The sequence below is a fragment of the Ambystoma mexicanum genome, chromosome 6q, assembly GCF_040938575.1.
Source record: "Ambystoma mexicanum isolate Mex_15411 chromosome 6q, UKY_AmexF1_1, whole genome shotgun sequence".
Lineage (NCBI taxonomy): Eukaryota > Metazoa > Chordata > Amphibia > Caudata > Ambystomatidae > Ambystoma > Ambystoma mexicanum.
In genome coordinates, this window is record NC_090937.1 from 1383970422 (window position 1) to 1383989772 (window position 19351).

Consider the following 19351-nt stretch of genomic DNA (forward strand, 5'->3'; position numbering starts at 1 on the left):
CACAGGGGACTACCCTGCACCCCTTGTCATGTGCCGCAGCCAGTCCATCCACCATGGGCATGCCCCCCAGCCAGGCCACATGTCACCTTGCACTAGTGATCACCAACTCATGTCCACCAGCACCCCCACCCCCCAGCAGTCAGGGGCACCTGCCAGCAGGCCCCCACTCATGTCCCACAGCACCCCCACCCCCCAGCAGTCAGGGGCACCTGCCAGCAGGCCCCCACTCATGTCCACCAGCACCCCCAGCCCCCAGCACTCAGGGGCACCTGCCAGCCGGCCCCCACTCATGTCTCACTCATGTCCCACAGCACCCCCACCCCCAGCAGTCAGGGGCACCTGCCAGCAAGCCCCCACTCATGTCCACCAGCACCCCCACCCCCCAGCAGTCAGGGGAACCTGCCAGCAGGCCCCCACTCATGTCCCACAGCACCCCCAACCCCCAGTAGTCAGGGGCACCTGCCAGCAGGCCCCCACTCATGTCCCACTCATGTCCCACAGCACCCCCACCCCCCAGCAGTCAGGGGCACCTGCCAGCCGGCCCCCACTCATGTTCCACAGCACCCCCACCCCCCAGCAGTCAGGGGCACCTGCCAGCAGGCCCCCACTCATGTCCACCAGCACCCCCACCCCCCAGCACTCAGGGGCACCTGCCAGCCGGCCCCCACTCATGTCTCACTCATGTCCCACAGCACCCCCACCCCCCAGCAGTCAGGGGCACCTGCCAGCAAGCCCCACTCATGTCCACCAGCACCCCCACCCCCAGCAGTCAGGGGCACCTGCCAGCAGGCCCCCACTCATGTCCCACAGCGCCCCCACCCCCCAGTAGTCAGGGGCACCTGACAGCAGGCCCCCACTCATGTCCCAGTCATGTCCCACAGCACCCCCACCCCCCAGCAGTCAGGGGCACCTGCCAGCCGGCCCCCACTCATGTCCCACAGCACCCCCACCCCCCAGCAGTGAGGGGCACCTGCCAGAAGGCCCCCACTCATGTCCACCAGCACCCCCACCCCCAGCAGTCAGGGGCACCTGCCAGCAGGCCCCCACTCATGTCCCACAGCACCCTCACCCCCCAGCAGTCAGGGGCACCAGCCAGCAGGACCCCCCTCATGTCCCACTCATGTCCCACAGCACCCCCACCCCCTCAGCAGTCAGGGGTACCTGCCAGCAGGCCCCCACTCATGTCCCACACATGTCCACCAGCACCCCCACCACCCAGGAGTCAGGGGCACCTGCCAGCAGGCCCCCACTCATATCCACCAGCATCCCCACCCCCCAGCAGTCAGGGGCACCTGCTAGCAGGCCCCCACTAATGTCCCACTCATGTCCCACAGCACCCCCACCCCCAGCAGGCAGGGGCACCTGCCAGCAGGCCCCCATTCATGTCCACCAGCACCCCCACCCCCCAGCAGTCAGGGGCACCTGCCAGCTGGCCCCCACCCATATCCACCAGCACCCCCATGCCCCAGCAGTCAGGGGCACCTGCCAGCAGGCCCCCACTCATGTCCCACTCATATCCCACAACACCCCCACCGCCCAGCAGTCAGGGGCACCTGCCAGCAGGCCCCCATTCAGGTCCCACTCATGTCCACCAGCACCCCCACCCCCCAGCAGTCAGGGGCACCTGCCAGCAGGCCCCCACTCATGTCCACCAGCACCCCCACCCCCCAGCAGTCAGGGGCACCTGCCAGCAGGCCCCCACTAATGTCCCACACATGTCCCTCAGCACCCCCACCCCCCAGCAGTCAGGGGCACCTGCCAGCAGGCCCCCACTCATGTCCACCAGCAGCCCCACCCCCCAGCAGTCAGGGGCACCTGCCAGCAGGACCCCACTCATGTCCCACTCATGTCCCACAGCACCCCCACACCCCAGCAGTCAGGGGCACCTGCCAGGAGGACCCCACTCATGTCCCACTCATGTCCCACAGCACCCCCACCCCCCAGCAGTCAGGGGCACCTGCCAGCAGGCCCCCACTCATGTCCACCAGCACCCCCACCCCCCAGCAGTCAGGGGCACCTGCCAGCATGCCCCCACTCATGCCCCCCCTACATGAAATACAGATGCACAATCATGGCCCACTTCTACACCAAAATACCACAGCACGCCACCCCATTTTTGAGACGCAATGATTTCCCAATCCACTCCACACTGACATGCCTATCTGAAGACACAAACCAATAGTCAACTATGTACATCAACACATGTCTGTCGCACATACACACTGGTTGGCATTGATTGTGTAAACCCACATTTTCACATGCATCAACCCAATGAGCGAATCCCACACATGGAACTAAAATATGGAAATGTATTATGTACAAAAAAAAAATCAATGACATGTAAGCATAAAAAAATAGCAAACATGAAATGAAAAGCATGTGCAAAAGATGAGTAAATTAAAAGTATAACCAATACAAAGAAATCCGAAAGAAAAATAGTCCAAACTCTCCCTCCAACAAGGCAAATCCAAAGGAAACATAATAAGAAAAATCCATTGATCCATGTTGAAATCAAATGAAATAGGTCAAAATAATCCATTGTCCAACTATCTACAATCCATTGTCAAGGGTCCATGAGCCCAACAAAAGAAATGAAACATATCTAATAAACTACCTAATAAAAAAACTATATACAAATGTGTGTGGCATAGTCCATTCACCGCAAATCAAAGAAAAAGGAAAAGGAAACCTAACTCTAAAAACTATTTACAATGGCAGTGGGCTAGACCGACGGCTCACTTTTTGATGTCCCGGGCCAGGGCATCATCGAACTCCCGCTCAATGTCCTGGAGGCGGTCCTCTTCCATGGCCCCGAGGGTTCGCAGGGACAACGACATGTTCACCTCCAACTCCCTGCGAAATGCCTCGAGGCACTCGGCCCGCCTCAGTGCCCTCCGCATTGAGTTCTCCGCCCTGACCATTGTGAGCCGTGCCTCTTCTGCCTGCTGCCGCTCCGCATCTATGGCCTGGCCCAACCGCTGCCACACGGAAGACACTTGAAATCCTGGGTCCTCCTGCCCTCTGGCCGATGCCTGCCCCTCCGATGTTGAAGGCCCCGAGCCATCATTGCTCCCACCATGTTGCTGCTGCTGCTGTGCCTGTGCCTGCACCCTGGCTCTTGCTGCCTGCACGTCCTCCTCTGGCTGAGGGGCAGTTGTCGTGGTGGCCACCCCTGCTGGACGTCCGACTCCCGACTGTGGCAGGGATGTGTCCTCCACCAGCCTGGCCGCTGGCTCAGAGGCAGCTCCACAGGGTACCCAGGTGATACATGGGTGGGAAGATGGCATGGAGGACGACTGGCGCGTAGGGGGTTTAGGTGAGGAGAGGGTCACAAGAAGGTCCAGCACACGGAGGAATCCAGCACTGGTGACCCATCACAGCAGGTCAACGTGGTCAAAGAGGCATCCAAGATGACGTGCAGTCTCTTCACGAAAGGACTGCAGGTCACCTCGCATGCCTCGTTGACGCAACGCTATCACGGCCAGGACAGGCTCAACACGGTCCCGGATAGCCACGTCCGCAAGGAGAGGAAGGCAGTTTTCTTCCTGAAAATGGGTCTGGACGTAGGCATCCCTGCTGGTGCCAGATGATGCAGTGACAGGATCAGGGACAGGATTGCACACAGGCACCTCGGCGGCGGCCTTTGCTGCCTCCGGTCCCTCCCCCTGCACTGCACCACTAGCAACAGTGGAATCCCCACCTCCAGACCCCGTGTGTGTCCCTTCCGCGGCCTCCTCCTCCACCAAACCCCCCACCAACCTGGATGACTCCGTGCCATCTTCCTCCGTTGGACCCTGTGAGGTCTCAGCTGCCCCTTCTGCTGCCAAGGAGTCCACCTCCGACCTCTGCCTCTTGGACCTACCCTCGGCAGCTGCGGCCAGGGACGTGGCACGAGACTCCTCACTCCCCGACGAGATGACCAACTGGGAGGGGAGTCGGGCCTTGCGTCTCCGACTGGTGGTGCGATCCCTGCCACTGTGCTCTACAGCACCCTCTCCGCCCTCTTCATCAGTTGACGCTGCAGACAGGGAGAGATAAAACACATACATCAGGGCACTGTACAATGGACTGATACACACATGACAGTTGCACATGAGTGGCAGTGTCAAACTTAAGACATGGCATCACACTTCACGACACACATGTCATTTCAACTCACACACATGAGCATTTCCACAGCAATATTGCACCAGGCAGCACCATCCATACACATACAACAGCATGAACAGCCGAAGGTGAGCCTGACATCACATGAAACACAGGGAGTGGACTAGACATGCACACACGCCACCACACTTACATGCATGTCTACATCTCCTCCAACTGTCACAGTGATGACATCGACATACATGTCACATCTGACATTCAGCCTTCTACATATCAGTGTCACGTGCATCCATGTTGCATCACAGTTGCACACTTGTCAAATACACACACATGCACATGTACACAGTGCATATAAATGCAGCAGGAACCACCATCCATGTGTGACACCACAACCATGCCAACGTACATACACAGAAATTCAAACATGTGTGCTCCCACATCTGCATTTGCACAGCATGCTTACTAACACATACACCATCGATGTGTCTCACACCTGAGAGGACTCAGATGTGGCAGCCTCATGCCCCTGTTCATACACATCCCTACATGGCCCTACGAAAACACATGTGCAACCTGCACACTACTGGCACACCACCACACGCACAGCGTCCAATCAGTATGCATGTACACTTATCGCTCGACTCCAGACAGGTGTGCCTCTCAAGGACCTGGACGTGGAGCGCTGGGCATACGTGTTCCAGGACCCTCATTTGGTCTTCCGACAGGTGTCCCCGGCGCCCCTTAGCATCCGCTGCCTTCAAGAGGCGCCGGGCCTTGTTGAGGGTCCTGGACCTGAAGTCCTCCCAGCGCTTCTTGACATGTTGTAAGTCGCGGACTGCCCACCCCTCCGCGTTGATGGCAGTCACGATGTCCATCCAGATCCAGGTCCGTCCTTCATTGTCGGTGCGCAAACTTCCAAAGAGGGCATCATACTGCCCCAGGACTTGTTCTTCCAGGACACCAACTTCCCTGGCACTGAAGCTGGTGGCCCTCTGCCTCTCTGGCTGGGGGTTGCCAGTGGTACCAGATGGTGTTGTGCCCGACATGGAAACCCCAGAGGCAGGAGTGGGTGGGCAACTGCGTCCTGGGGCTGGGCTGTGGAGTGATGGTATCCCAGTCGGGAGTCTTTGGTTCCAGCAGGGGTGCTCACAGCAACTGCACCCCTGGCTGACGTGCGGACAGCAAATAGCAGGGCACGTGGGCAGCAGGCAGTCAGGCAGCAGAGATGGCAGGTGGGAGCGTGCTCGGGGTTCTGGGGGACAGTAATTGGGCCTTCTGGGCAGGAGCGTGGTCTTCTGTTTGTTGTTGCGTGGCCAGCTTGATACGGAGTGATTTGGCACGTGAAAATCTTACCGCGCGTAAGCGCGTCTGTGACGTGTCACGCAAGGGCGTTTCCCACAACACGGGTGCATGTTCATTGTTGGAGATAAGTGACGTTGTACGTGTGGGCCATTTTAAAAGGTATGTGTAGGACACGATTTCCTTGTACGTGCTTTTCGTGGAGAGCGAGAGCGAGTGGGTGAATTCTGTACTTCTTGTCGGTTCACACACGATTACTTCACAGCGTTTCAAGTTCGTATTCCCTGTTACCTCTGACAGCGTTCTTTATTTCTTTTGGGCCTGTTTCCTCAAACAGCGTTCACTTCTTCTTTTTTCCTGTCTCCTCAGACAGCGTACAATTCTTCTTTTGGCGGGGGTGTTGCCTATGCGCACACGCTGATTTTTTCACATTATTTTTCCAGGCAGACGGTGAGTCGCGCACTCATTTACCAACTGTGCTTGCCCTGTGTGTCGCATAGCCCTTCAGAGGTCATTGTAGGCTGCGTGTAACACGCATACGCTTATTTATGTGTTTCTGGGTGCCACAGCATAGTGCGGGTTCATTTTTCCACGCACGTGGTCTATGAGGGGTTGCGTGCACGTTACTTTTAGTATTCGGGTGCCTGTGCGTTGCATGACCCGTCATCTTCCCCCAGGGGTCACAGACAGCCTTGCTAGAGCACTAGGGTACGAATTCCATCTAGTACCCTACCCTTTTCACCCCCAATTGCCCACGACAATTGTTTACTGCAACTCCCATACGCACAACAACATCAGTGCCATGGTTGGGAGGCGACCAAGCGGTAAGGGAGGCAAAGATGGCCGACCTCCAAAAGGTGGGCGTGGTGGGCACGGTAGGGGACGTGGCCAGCATTTTCAGGGTGCTCATAGACCCCCATGTGTGGAGGACCAATCAGGGACACCCATGCTCCCCCCCATGGTTGAGGGAAACGTGGCTGATACCATCCCAGCTCAGCCCTTGTTGGACCAGCCCATTGTGGCACCTGACCCGGCACAGGATGACTCCCAGGCTGACTTCCAGGTCAGCAAGTCTAAGCCACGTGTGCCGGTGCAAGTTGGTGTCACCAGGCCACGTGGATCTGGGGTAGCGATGTCATCTGCTGCCCCAAGTAGGCAGGGTGGGGAGGCTGCAGGGGCAGCTGCAGCTCTATCCACCCCAGCTGCCGGGACAGTGTCGGTCCTGGTCCATCAAAATGACGTTGCCCCTGCCAACATCACACTTCAGACAATGCCTGCACCAAGACCTATGGTCATTGTACATTCGTACACTCCCAGTACCCAGTCCACCTGCGCTTCTGCCCCTACTGACCAGAGCGGCGCAAGCCACTCAGGCTCTGCTCCACCTTTGAAGAAGAGGAAGAAGGGTGCTCTGGCATTACAGGCTGAGACCCCAGACACGGCTACACAGTCCGGCACGTCAAGGAAGCCTAGCTTTAATGACCCTGAACTTGATGCACTTGTGACCTATGTGTCAGTGCATAGCCGCGAAATGGTGGTGACTGCAGGGTGCAAGACCACATCTGGTCAACGTAGGGCACACTGGCAGACCATCGCTGACCGCATAAGTGCCCTTGGATTTGTAAGGCGCACAGCTGATGATTGCTACAAGCGGTGAAATGACCTGAAACGCAGAGCAAAGAACAAGCTGGCCTCAAATCATGCTGCTACTCTGGTGACTGGTGGTGGGTCTCCACCAGAGGACAACAAACTCACTGAACATGAGTCTGTTGCTGGGACCTTCGTCACAGAGGAACAGATCCAAGGGGTGGGAGAGCTACCTGATTACGAGGCATTGTCCGGTGAGTGCCCATGCATGTGTGTGTAATCCATGTGTATGTTGTTTGGGTGACGGGTTCTGAATGAGTGCCAGGTGAGGGTGTGTACTCCTGAGTGTTATAGGTCACCCATGTGCTTCCTCCAATACATTCATGTGCCTTTGATTTGGGTATGACAGTATCCCTTATGGCCACAGTAGCCAATTAGCCCCACATTACTGCTGTTGCACTTGAAATATCATCTTGCAACAACATTGTTCTGTTTTTTTCTGTGTTCATTCAGGCTGATTTTTTAGATTATCCAATTTCTCATATGCTTTTTTCATCCCTAATGCCACATATGTGACATGCTTCTGTCATTGTTTACACCCCACATTGTGCCACTTTAGTTACCTGGTTATGTGAATGATTAAACCATTCAGGGCGAGGGAGTATTGGCCTGCTGAAAAGCATTTTTAGGGCCTGTTTGCATGTGGAACATGATAGTTGTTTCCTGTCATGTTGAAGTGACCAAACATTGATGTGTATATCTGCCTACAATCACTGTCTAATTGTACACTGGATGTGTTGCAGTGTGCGGCACATGCATATTTTACAACACTATTCTGCATTAATCTTCTCATCATGTCCATGTGACAGATGTGTGACAGTAATCATTCACTGACATATCGCTGTAGTTGTCTAATTTACCATGGCTATGCTACATAACATCTGTGTACTGGCATGTGTCATGTATGTGTATTGGACATGCCACTCATAGGCTGATGTGTGATGCCAGTGCTACACGACATGCTGCGAATGTGTTGCTTTTCCATCTTGGTGTCCTCATTGTCTGCCTTTTTGACTCCCCTTCAAAATCATTGACAGTGCATGCATGCCAGGGTTATAGTCATGTGGGACATGTGTAAACCATGTACAGGATCTCTGTCTTGTCAGGCCTATGTGTGTGCTATGGTGCTCATGCCTGTTTCCATTTCTTGTGTTTCATGTTTTTGCAGGTGACGACGCACTTGATGCCGGTGAGGTTCAGGAGATGGTGCAGAACCAGGAGGATTCTCAGCCACGACCAGGCACCAGTAGGGGACGTGGTGTGGTGGGGGGTGAAAACACTTTGGTGCTGCAGACCATACTGTCGAGGGGTACCTCTGGGTGCAGCTCCCCAGACCTCTATTCATTTGCTGAGTCGGATGATGAGACTTATGTGCTGTCGCAGCTCAGTGCTTCTGGCAGGGATTCTGTTCTGTCCAACCCTCCTGCACCAGGGTTAGAACCCTCTATGGGGATGTCAGTGTTGGTAGGTCCGCCTTTGGCGGTTATGGATGCAGGGTCACACTCCACAGCATCTGATCCTGTTCCTTGGCCAGCAGATCAGAGGGGGAATGCAGTCCTGCAGCCTCAAGCAGTGCCAGCACAGCAAGGTGCAGATCGCCTTGCCCCGAACAGGTGTGGTGCCCGCCGACGCGGTGGCCGTGCGCCACCAGGCAATACTGTATGGGAAAAATCCATGTACGGTATGGCGACCCAACAGGAAGCATCAGTAGAAATGATGGCTCAGCCAATGGAGAGGGTGGCCACTTCCATTATCCCCCCTGAAAGGCAGATGGAGCAACAACAGCAGGCAACAGACTCCATTTTCCAATCACACAGGAAAGACATGTTGGCGTCCAACAGGGACTGACGGGCGGCACTGGAGACTCTGCGTGAATCCATATCAATAGAGTCACAGGGCCACAGGGAAGCCCTGAGGGTGGAACTCTATAACCTCAGGCAGAGTCTGCTTGAACTTGTGGCTTCCCAAAATGTTAGGGCAGAACAGCAGCTGGAGCAGCTCACACGTTTGCTCTCAGCTGAGCTGCAGGCAACACGTGAGGAGATCCGGGCATCCCGCGAGGCCATGCGTGCAGAAGTGCAGGCAACCCGTGACGTGCTGCATGGGGATCTCTGCACTTTAATCCTCAGAATCAGACCTTCCAGACCTGCATGCTTGCTGCCATTGAGGACCATACCAGGGCTTTGCATGGGCTGCCTCCCATAGTGCCACCACCTCCTGATGCAGCAGCAGGGGGTGAAGAGAACGACAGCAGTTCTCCCACAATGGCATAGCCGTGCAGGCCATGAGCCCATGGAGGTATTTATTTTTCTCGCAACATCCACACAGGTGGGTGTTGGTGTGCACCCTGTCCTCGAACCTCCTTGGTGGCCTCCCGCCCCTGACCCCCACATGGCCATTTTTGATTTTTTTGATTTTTTTTTTTTTTTTACATTGTGTTGCCTTGTGTGGCTCCTTGGGCATCCACTGTATTCCGGCTGGGCACATGCAGGCTTGTCCTGAGTTTGGGTTAGATGCTTGGGTTTGTGACACACACACCCCTCCTGCTTCCCTTTTCCATGGGCTTGCAAAGGGTGTGACCAAGTGACAGTGACTTACACAGTGACATTGGGCTCCCATGAGCTGTGTGGGCAGTCTGTAGTCAATACTGTGTGTACATCCCTAGTGGGTATTGTTGTTGTATTGTACAATGCATGGTGTATTGATATGCGCTTGTGCATCCATGTCTTCCTCCTAATTTGCAGGTTCCTTCCTCATGTCTTCACAAGGCCGTCTCCTTTGCAGATGGAATTCATGTTGTATGCAGTACACTGACACATTTGCGTGGCAGAAACACTATACAGTTGGAAGGGGTCGCTGTGCTGCCTTATTTAGGTTGTAAGACTACCACTACTTTGACTTAGTACTGTCATGTTTTTGCAATGTTTTATGGTGTGTTGCTGCATTGTGTTGGTGGTAAGTATTTGTTCATGTGTGCTGTTTGTTATTGATTACTGGGAGCATATTGTCTGTGGGCAGTTTCCATTTGGGACAGTGCACTTTGTGACACTTGTGTCAGGTCTTGTGCATTGCTTTGTTTGCTTTCACATTGCATAACATGCCATGGTGTGTTGGGTGGCGGAGCTGGGGAGGGTTTGGGTGACATGGCACTATTTTCATGTTGTATTTTGCAAGGGGGTAGTCATTCATGCAGCATAAATGTGTGTTTTTTTTTGTGACACAGCATTGGTTGTCTTTCGGCAGGTAGGGATGCACACAATGTAACAATTCCAGGTAACCAATCTCAGGCTGGTATGGTTGTGACAGTTGACTGTCCCTTTTGTCATCATCATTGATTGTCAGCTGGTATGTGCCAGGGCTGTGTGCACTCCACAGGGGTGTGATTTTAGGTGAATTAGCCACCAGCTGCATACGGGCTGCCTCACCACGTGCCCTTTCCCCTCCCATGTGCAGCAGCCGTGCTTGTGGTTGAGGATGTGGGGGCACCACCATGTCCACTGGCAGGCCCCGGCATGTTGCAACGTTGTGCAGGACACATGCTGCCACTATGATCCTGCACACTACTTGGGGAGCGTATATCAGCTGCCCACCAGAGCGGTCAAGGGAGCGTAAACGTGACTTGAGCACTCCGAATGTGCGCTCCACTATGCCCCGGGTTGCAATATGGGCTGTGTTGTATTTTACCTCGGGTGGTGTGGTGGGCCTCCGAATTGGCGTCATCATGTGGGTGCTCAGTGGTAGGCACTGTCCCCTGGGGAGGTGATGATGGGTATCATTAGTGGGGATGTGACATTACTCAGTATCTGACATGCATGCATGTGCAGGGGCATTTATACTCACCAAGCAGACATGTATCGCCATGCCGCCCAGCTTCTAGGTCCCGGTTTAGGGTTGACTTTCTGTAAATGAAACTATCATGGGTGGACCCTGGATAGTTGGCATATACTGAGGTGATGATTCCCTTGGCATCACATACTACCTGCACGTTGATGGAATGCCAGTGCTTGCGGTGTCTGTAGATGTGCTCAGTTGCCCTGGGAGGACGTAGAGCCACATGGGTGCAGTCAATGGCACCTAGCACTTTGGGGAAGTGTGCCACCCTGTAAAAATCCTGGATGACAGCCTGCCTTTCTGCAGGTGTTCTGGGCAGGTATATGTGCCTGCGGACTGATGGGCGTGCAGTCATGATTGCCAACACCTGGTGCAGGCAGCGTGACTGCGTGGCCTGTGAGATCCCCCCCACTATGGCAGTTGTCCGCTGAAATTAACCAGTGGCCAAGAAGTGCAGTACATTGAGCACCTTTTCCAAGAGGCTCAGTGCTTGGGAGCACAGGGTGGGTGATGTGAGGTCATCCTCCCACTCACTCACCAGGTCGAGTATTATGTGAGTTGGAAACCTGTACCTCCCATACACCTGGTCATCAGGCATCCCAAAAAGGCTGGTTCTTGGTGTAAAAATTCTGGGCCTGAATATCCTCCTCCTCCTCCTGCGGTATCCCACGACCACTGATGTGACGAACGGTATATTCATCTTGGAGTCTGAGCTTGTTTGTTGTTTGCAAGCAAGCACTTTTATGCTGCGCGGGTCCACGTACGCCTTCTTCCTGCTGGCGTACGTGTTTCTGGATCAGCGCGTCTTTTTTGGCGCACGCATTGGCCCCGTTCGATTCCTTGAATACGTGTTGTAGACGCGCGTGTGGGCGTTCCGCGCATTTGGCTCCTGTACTTCCCCTGTGACGCCCACATTTTCACGCGTTGTTCCCCATTCCGCGTGTTCCGCCCCCTGTTCCGCCTACTTTAGTTGTGTGCGCTGCGCTGTGTGCGCTTTCGCTGTGCGCGTAGCGCACGCTGTTTGGAGACGTGTGCGCCAGCATGCACCACGCAGGATTTTAGCGCACATACAGGGATTGACACGCGCACAGACTTCCACGAATCACTCTGCCTGGGTTTTGCTACAATTTTCACATTTGCGCTGCGATTCTCACGCTTGCGCAGGAATTTTCAGCGCACATTAATTCCATGAATCAGTGTTAAGATATCAGTTGCAATGAGAAAATCATATAATTGTTTGAAAATTACTTTCATTGGCTTTAAATGTGCTGGATGAGACAATTTACTATTGGTAAAGATTTGTGAAAGACAACATACTAGTTTTGAAGAAAAATGTTTTTTTTAATTTAGTTTGCCAACTTTTATGACAGAAGAGGCCTAATGCCAATTGCAAAGATGTGTGAGAGGAAAAAAAGACTACCTGTGAAGAATGCGTGTAGGAATTTGTTGAATGTTAGAGATTATGTTGACTAGATGTAACAGAGTATAACCAGAGTATACAACATGTGCCATTACCTTGTGGATACTTGAATTCGGCAGGAGTGAATACCAATGAGTGCTTTAATATTAAACAAGCACATTGCATTTTTCATCAGTGGGAAATGAAAAAACCTACCTGAGTGCCAACATGTCACAAACAACTAAATATGCCGAAGGGTGGCATGTGGTTGTAGGGCAACATATAGCAACAACAGCTGCTGCTGCTTGCATCAGGGATACCAGAGTTGTGTATGGTAAATTGAAGGCATCAATGTCACATTCAGCACAACCTTCTGCACAAGAAATAGGAATACTACATGCTCAGGTATTGCAGTCAGAGGAGAAAGGGTAATCCACTGTTACTGAGGGATAATGAGGAAGGGTACATAACACATCTATAGAGCCAGAAGGAAGAACTTATGAGTAATAACAGCATAATGAGACAGGAACAGCAACACAACATGTTGAGGGGTAGGATATAGGAAATTCCTGGTTCCACCCCCACCTTCATCCCCACCCGACAAATCTGAGAATAACTATAATGATGAGCTAGATAAAGGTTATGAGCAATCTGAGCATAGTCTGTTAAATGTGATGTGATTCTGGAAACAACCAATACTGACAAGTAGTACAATACCACAATTGAGTAGAAGCACCTCTCTGATTTCTACAGGTGAATGTTAAGTCAACTCCCTACCTCTCTGCTTTGGAGTTCCAGCTCAGCTGCCTACCAGTTTCTCATCTTTCCCTCCTTCAAATCACGCTCTGCCTCTTTCAATCTCCTGCACCTCCTTGCCACTTTGCCATTGCTTGTCCCTCTAACCACTTAAGTCTCACACCCTTCAAACTGGGGTTAACTTCTTCAGCCTGAGCAAAGCAAGTCCCCATGCCCATATCTTTAACCGTCCTATACTGTCTGACTTCATATTTTCTGATGATGGTACTCTTGACTATTGATTCCTTCTGCTCTCTAGTCTTAACATTCGTCCTCTAAATCATCTTGTTTCCTTCAAACTCCTGATAACAATTTACCTCCTTACCTCTACTGAATCACCCCATAATCCCCCTGATAATAATGTACCTTCCTCTCTCTCTCTCTTCTTGATAACGCCTCCCATCTCCTGATAACCATCCAACACCTTTTATCTCTTCTTTGCACATCCACCACATTTCTGATAACAATACCTTGTGTCCCTCCTTAATGGTTATTGTCTGATCCTGATGACACTTCACTTTCTCTTTCCTCCAACTCTCCTCTCCACTGCCTCACTCTCACCTCCTTCACACTCCACCACGATTAACCCAACAAAGAACTTGCTTGCCTTGGAAAGATCCTCGAAAGAGCCGTAGCCTCTCAACTTCAAGTGTACAAAGACATCAACAACCCCATACAGGCCTACCAATCTGGCATCAGAGTCAGATGCAACACAGAAACTGACACCAACCAAATGGTCGATTGTGCTCTCTGCATCTTTGATGATGGCCGCACATAGCTCCTAGTACTTCTCAATTGTGCTAGTGCATCAAAAAGTAGATCATGTCCTATTGCTTAACTGTATGTAACAAAGCCCTGCTGTAACCTCTGCTCCCTATACTTAACGCATTTTGTTCAGCGCTCTGCTGCTTCTTGAAGCATACATATCCCATCTGGAGAGCACCTTTTTATAGTCCCCTCTCTCTGAGCCAGACCAAAATCAATAATCTGCATGTGTTCATTTTATTATTCCTATCCTTGGATTTCGCCACCTTAAATGGACTGTTTTGTTTCCGGTTTTTCAACTTTGTTGTGTGTGTGCTCCATGTTAGGTTGACTGAGCCTTCAAGAGTCTGGTGCACCATCATGCCTACATGCCACCTCTCATATTCTCTGTTCTCGTTCTCTGAATGCTACTAGATTTGCCCTGCTGCTCCTCAGTGCCAGTGTGTGCTGACACAGGTTTCTCACACATGTCGACCAACCCAATTGGAGCTGGTACATGTGATTGACCAGAATTTAAGGGTCCATGGACGCCAAAGTTTTAATACAGGGTGTAGCCAGGGAGGTCTTTCTGGGACCATACGTGCCACAGAATACATGTGACAAGACTGTCTTTTCATGGTGGCACTGTGGGGGTAGGCAGGGGATCCTTCCCATAGCTTCCTCAGGACCAGAATGACATGGCTTGAATCAAGTTGAAAGTGTAATGGGGCAGCTATAACGCAGGTAATACCTACTGCCCCTACTCAGATGAATATGCAAGTACTGCGTGCTATCCCTGCTCCCCACCAATACAGTCCAGGTGAGATATGATACTAATTGAGACAGCCTTACCGCACCATGAGTCTAGGGGAGAAATACATGACAAACTAAGACAGATTTTTCAATACAATCTGAAAAACATGTTCTCGGGGTGAGGGGGTCAATATAATCTGTGCATTGTAAATTGAAAACATTACTTACCTATCCCAAAATCTGCAGAATTCTAGCATCGGTCATTTTAGGCATATTGTAAACTGCACACATGTAAGCAGCTCACAGCATCATATCTACACAGGAAGCAAGAGACATTACATTTTTTGGGGATTCTAGCAGGCAGTATCTGCCTGACGTAGTAGAGGGCATGGAACGCGTTGTGTTTTTTCAACTGTGCATGGGCTGTTTTTCAGCTTTGAATGGAATTAAATACCTGTTTATCTTGTTGGGTTTTGTATGTGCAATGCAATCATTTCAGCACTTTTTTTCTCCTTCAAGAACGAGTGTGGGTTTTCTTTGTAGTGTGCTGAGGTTATTTACTTCTCTTGCCTTGGCGTTCTACTTGCAATCATGTATGATAACTGGAGCTGCTCAGTGGTCGAAGTGTAGGAAAAGAAGTAGTGGAACTATGTTCCGTGCTGGCCTGCCCCCGTTCTTCACAAACCCCATTGCTGCGCCCCCTCACCCACACAATCCAAACCCATATACAAACACACCCGCTATTTATGGCAATGTGCAGTGCACTTAAGTGCAAGCTTCAACTTCTACCTACACTTTTATTTTGAAACGAAACCATTCCAGAACGGTTTCTTTTTTAAATAAAAGTATAGGAACAGTGAAACTTAAAAATATAAAGTATAGGAGCACCGCTCCCGACCGATCCCACCCTCTTCCACCTCTGGAGCTGCTTCACTTCTACACTGAAGCACCCACTGCATATTTAGAGGCAGAGTGCTTGTTTTTTTTCTGAAAGCAGTATTTGGATAAGTATGTATATATATGGTGCACCCGCTCCTGTGATTAGCAGCATAATGCAGCATCTGCTTTTTTCTACAAAGGAGCTGCAGGCTTTTGCTCAGAGCCCAGGGTCAACACGGCATTGTGAAGCAACAGCTCCAGCTCCCGGCGACGGACTCGCCGTATATGTGGTTGGAGGAGCCATTGCCATGGCTCGGAGGGTGGAGGTGCATCCATCCATTATGATGAGTCCAAAGCTGTTTGAACTGGGTTACTGTGTTTTCTACTGAATTAAGCTTCACTTTAACTGGGCATCCGTTTAAGGACTGTTTTCTAAGCACTTTTGCTTACAGAAAACCTTGCATATGAAGTGAGAATTACCTCTCTAGAGAGACAGGCAGCCATTGTCAGGGATCTCTAATCATAACATGTCTACACAAAAGGACAGAGAAAGTGCACGTAAGGAGCAAGCAGTGTTTTTATTCTGTGAAAAACAAACCTGTGCCACTACAAATAGGCCCAGCAACAAACCACCTGATATCCAGTCTAACGAAGAAGCAAGACTTCTCAGAGAACTAGAAAAGCTTCAAAGAAGGGAAATTAGTAAATGGTGGGAAGAATACTCGCTGCAAGACTATGTCGACGTGGGACAGATCCCTAGAGGCTTACGTATACTTACAACACCGACCTTCGAAGGACAGGACCCCACAATGCTAGAAGAATGGGGCGAATCAAGCAATAGGTGCTCAGTGACATTCCTTAATATTTTAATAAAATATGCAAAGATCGACCGTCAGAAAATATTGTCCAAAATACAAGAGACTGAAGAACAACTGTAGGACATTAATCAAAGCGAAGAAGGAAAAGCCATTAGTATGAATATGGAAAAGGGGTATAAAACATTTGAGAAAGAAATTAAGCTGTGGAAACAACAGAAATTTCTGCGAGATAAGGATGACTATGAAAAGGGGAGAGTGCTTACCTTTGCTAAATGGTTTGACACCCTAAGATAAAAACTCCCAATAGCAACATCAAACGCAGAGAACGAAGCATCCAGCGCACCGTCATCCTCTGATGTTGACACCACAGAGAGTGAAAATGAACAGCCCCAAAGGAAGTTGAATTTTTTAGAAGAAGTGAGACTCTTAGGAATGGATGGCAGAAGCAGCAACAACAGCAAAAAAACAAGAGGAAGAGGATGGGGAAAATCAACCAAGTCACGAGGAACAAGAAAACAAGGAGGGGCAACCGCCTCCGATGCTACAGCAATGGACAATACAGACAGACAAATACGCTCTGGGACAAGAAATTGATGGCAATACAAATCAAATTACCAGACATGTCCATTATGCAGTCCAATATGATTTGGAATGCAGAGAATTTCTGAAAGGATATATAACCCATCTTTTCCCACCACCACGCTTACTCTCTCCTTACATCACCACTCACCTAGAACACAGTGATACTATGACACCATTCGGTATAACTGTTCTCATACCAACACTCGCTGCTCACTCCACATCATTCTAAGTAATTACTGCTGGTAACACACCCCCAGCCACGCGTTCTTCTCAGGCCTAACGCAGCCACATCCGTTCTGGATAATTCCTGCCAGAACAAACACATACTCCTGACCTCACAAACAGCACACCTACAGCTAGAATGCAGCTATTACACGATACCGCATGAGCTGCACACATATCCGGTGCCCACACGCACCCTTTTGACTCTCTCTTCTCTCTCTACTGATATGAACTTCGGTTCCCAAGGGCGTTCAACCTACCAGCACCTTCAGACCATACCAATGGTATATAAGGCGCTATATAAATGCAAGTTAACAATAACAACAATTATTAATCTAACATCACGTGATTTCTCATCGGAAGAACAAAAAGTGTTAAAACTTGGTTTGAATTTTTGTCCCTACAACTATGCAGAAACGAGAATAGACTTTGATAGATATATGCGTAAAATACGTTTGAAGAAATTCTTTGCCATCAATCCCCCTAAGCCCAAGGATGATGAACTACGGTGTGGGTACACCCCCCTGGTGATAGAAGATATACATATATTACGAGATCTCATCCATCTAGAAACCGAATGGCAAGAAAATGAAGATATAAGTGACCCACAATGGGACCTTATGAATATATGCACTGATTGGCCCTGCAAAAGTAATCTTAAACCGAAATCATGCTTTAATCCCATGTTCAACCCTGGAGGGAACAATGAGGCCTTCCAAGATCTGGTTATCAGTGACCTTAAGAAGTTCAGAAAAAACAAAACTGACATAAAAAACAATCTTACTTGCCGAGAGCAGGAGATCCTATCCAGATGTGCATGCTGGAAGACTGTCATTAAATCTTCTGACAAAGGTACCAACATAGTCATAATGAATCGGCTGGACTATATCATTGTAGCCAATAGACAATTTAAAGATCCCAAATGCTATAAGGTATTGGATATGGACCCTAAATCAGTAATGAATGACAAACTATTTGAGTTATTGATGAAGTGGAAAGAGGAAGGCCTATTGGAAGAAGACATGTGTAAATACTTGCATCCCAAATTTCTGGTGATGCCCACAATTTACTTTTTGCCTAAGGTCCATAAAAATAAAACAAGACCACCAGGGAGACCCATAGTGACACTATGTGGGGCACTTCTTGAAAATGTGTCAAAACTAGTGTTTGAAACATTAATAAAGTTTGTTAGCAGCTTACCGTCATACTTAGGAGACACCAAGGACTTTCTTAATACGGAATACCTTGGGAAAAAACGTACCTACTAGCAACATTAGATGTGGTCTCTCTGTACACATCAATCAAACATACAGATGGTCTGAATTCGTGTGAAATCGTGTGAGTACTTTTTACAAACCAGATCATTGAACTATTTGGAACATGGCAAGATGATTTTGGAGATGATCAACCTTTGCTTAACTAACAACAGTTTTTTATTTAACAAGAACTTTTATACCCAGTTGCAAGGAACAACCATGGGAACTACGTTTGCTCCTTCATATGCAATTTTAACTATGGGGTGGTGGGAGAAGTTTGCAGTGTGGGTCCCTTCCAACAGTCACCATACGGATAAACTGGTCCTTTGGTTACCTTATATAGATGACCTATTTGTAACTTGGGATGGACCCACGGATGAATGGTTGGAGTTTGTTAAGTCACTCAATGTAAATGAATTTAATCTGCAGTTCCCCGAGTGCCACAGCAACACTGCTATCATTTATTTAGATATTCTTGTAACTGTGGCACAAGATGCACTTGTGACTGAACTTTACCGTAAACCTACAAGCACCAACACACCCCTGCATGCAAAAAGCAACCACCCCACAGCCCTGAAGTGGAGTATTCCCTTTGGTGAATTTATTTGCATAAGGCGGAACTGTTCCCAACTGGAAACTTATGATAAGGAATGCAGAAATATGGCCTTGAAGTTTCAACAAAGAGGCTATCCCAAGAGAGTGTTTGAAAGAGCATATATCAAAGCATGAGTAAAGGATCGTTAAATTTTATTGATGCCTAAAGTTCAAACCAAGACTGAAATGGAAGAAACAGATACAAGACCTATCTTGACATTTAGCAAAGCTTTAAAGAACATTCACCACACAACACACAAACATTGGCATGTACTTAAGCAAGATGAACATTTGGGGAGTACTTTGGGCTCTGAAATTAACATTACTTTCAGGCGCTCCACTTCTCTTAAGGATAGTTTGGTATCCAGTTATATGAGTCCCAGAACCACACAAGTAGCCCCGGGCTGGCTAAGTGCCAACTCAGA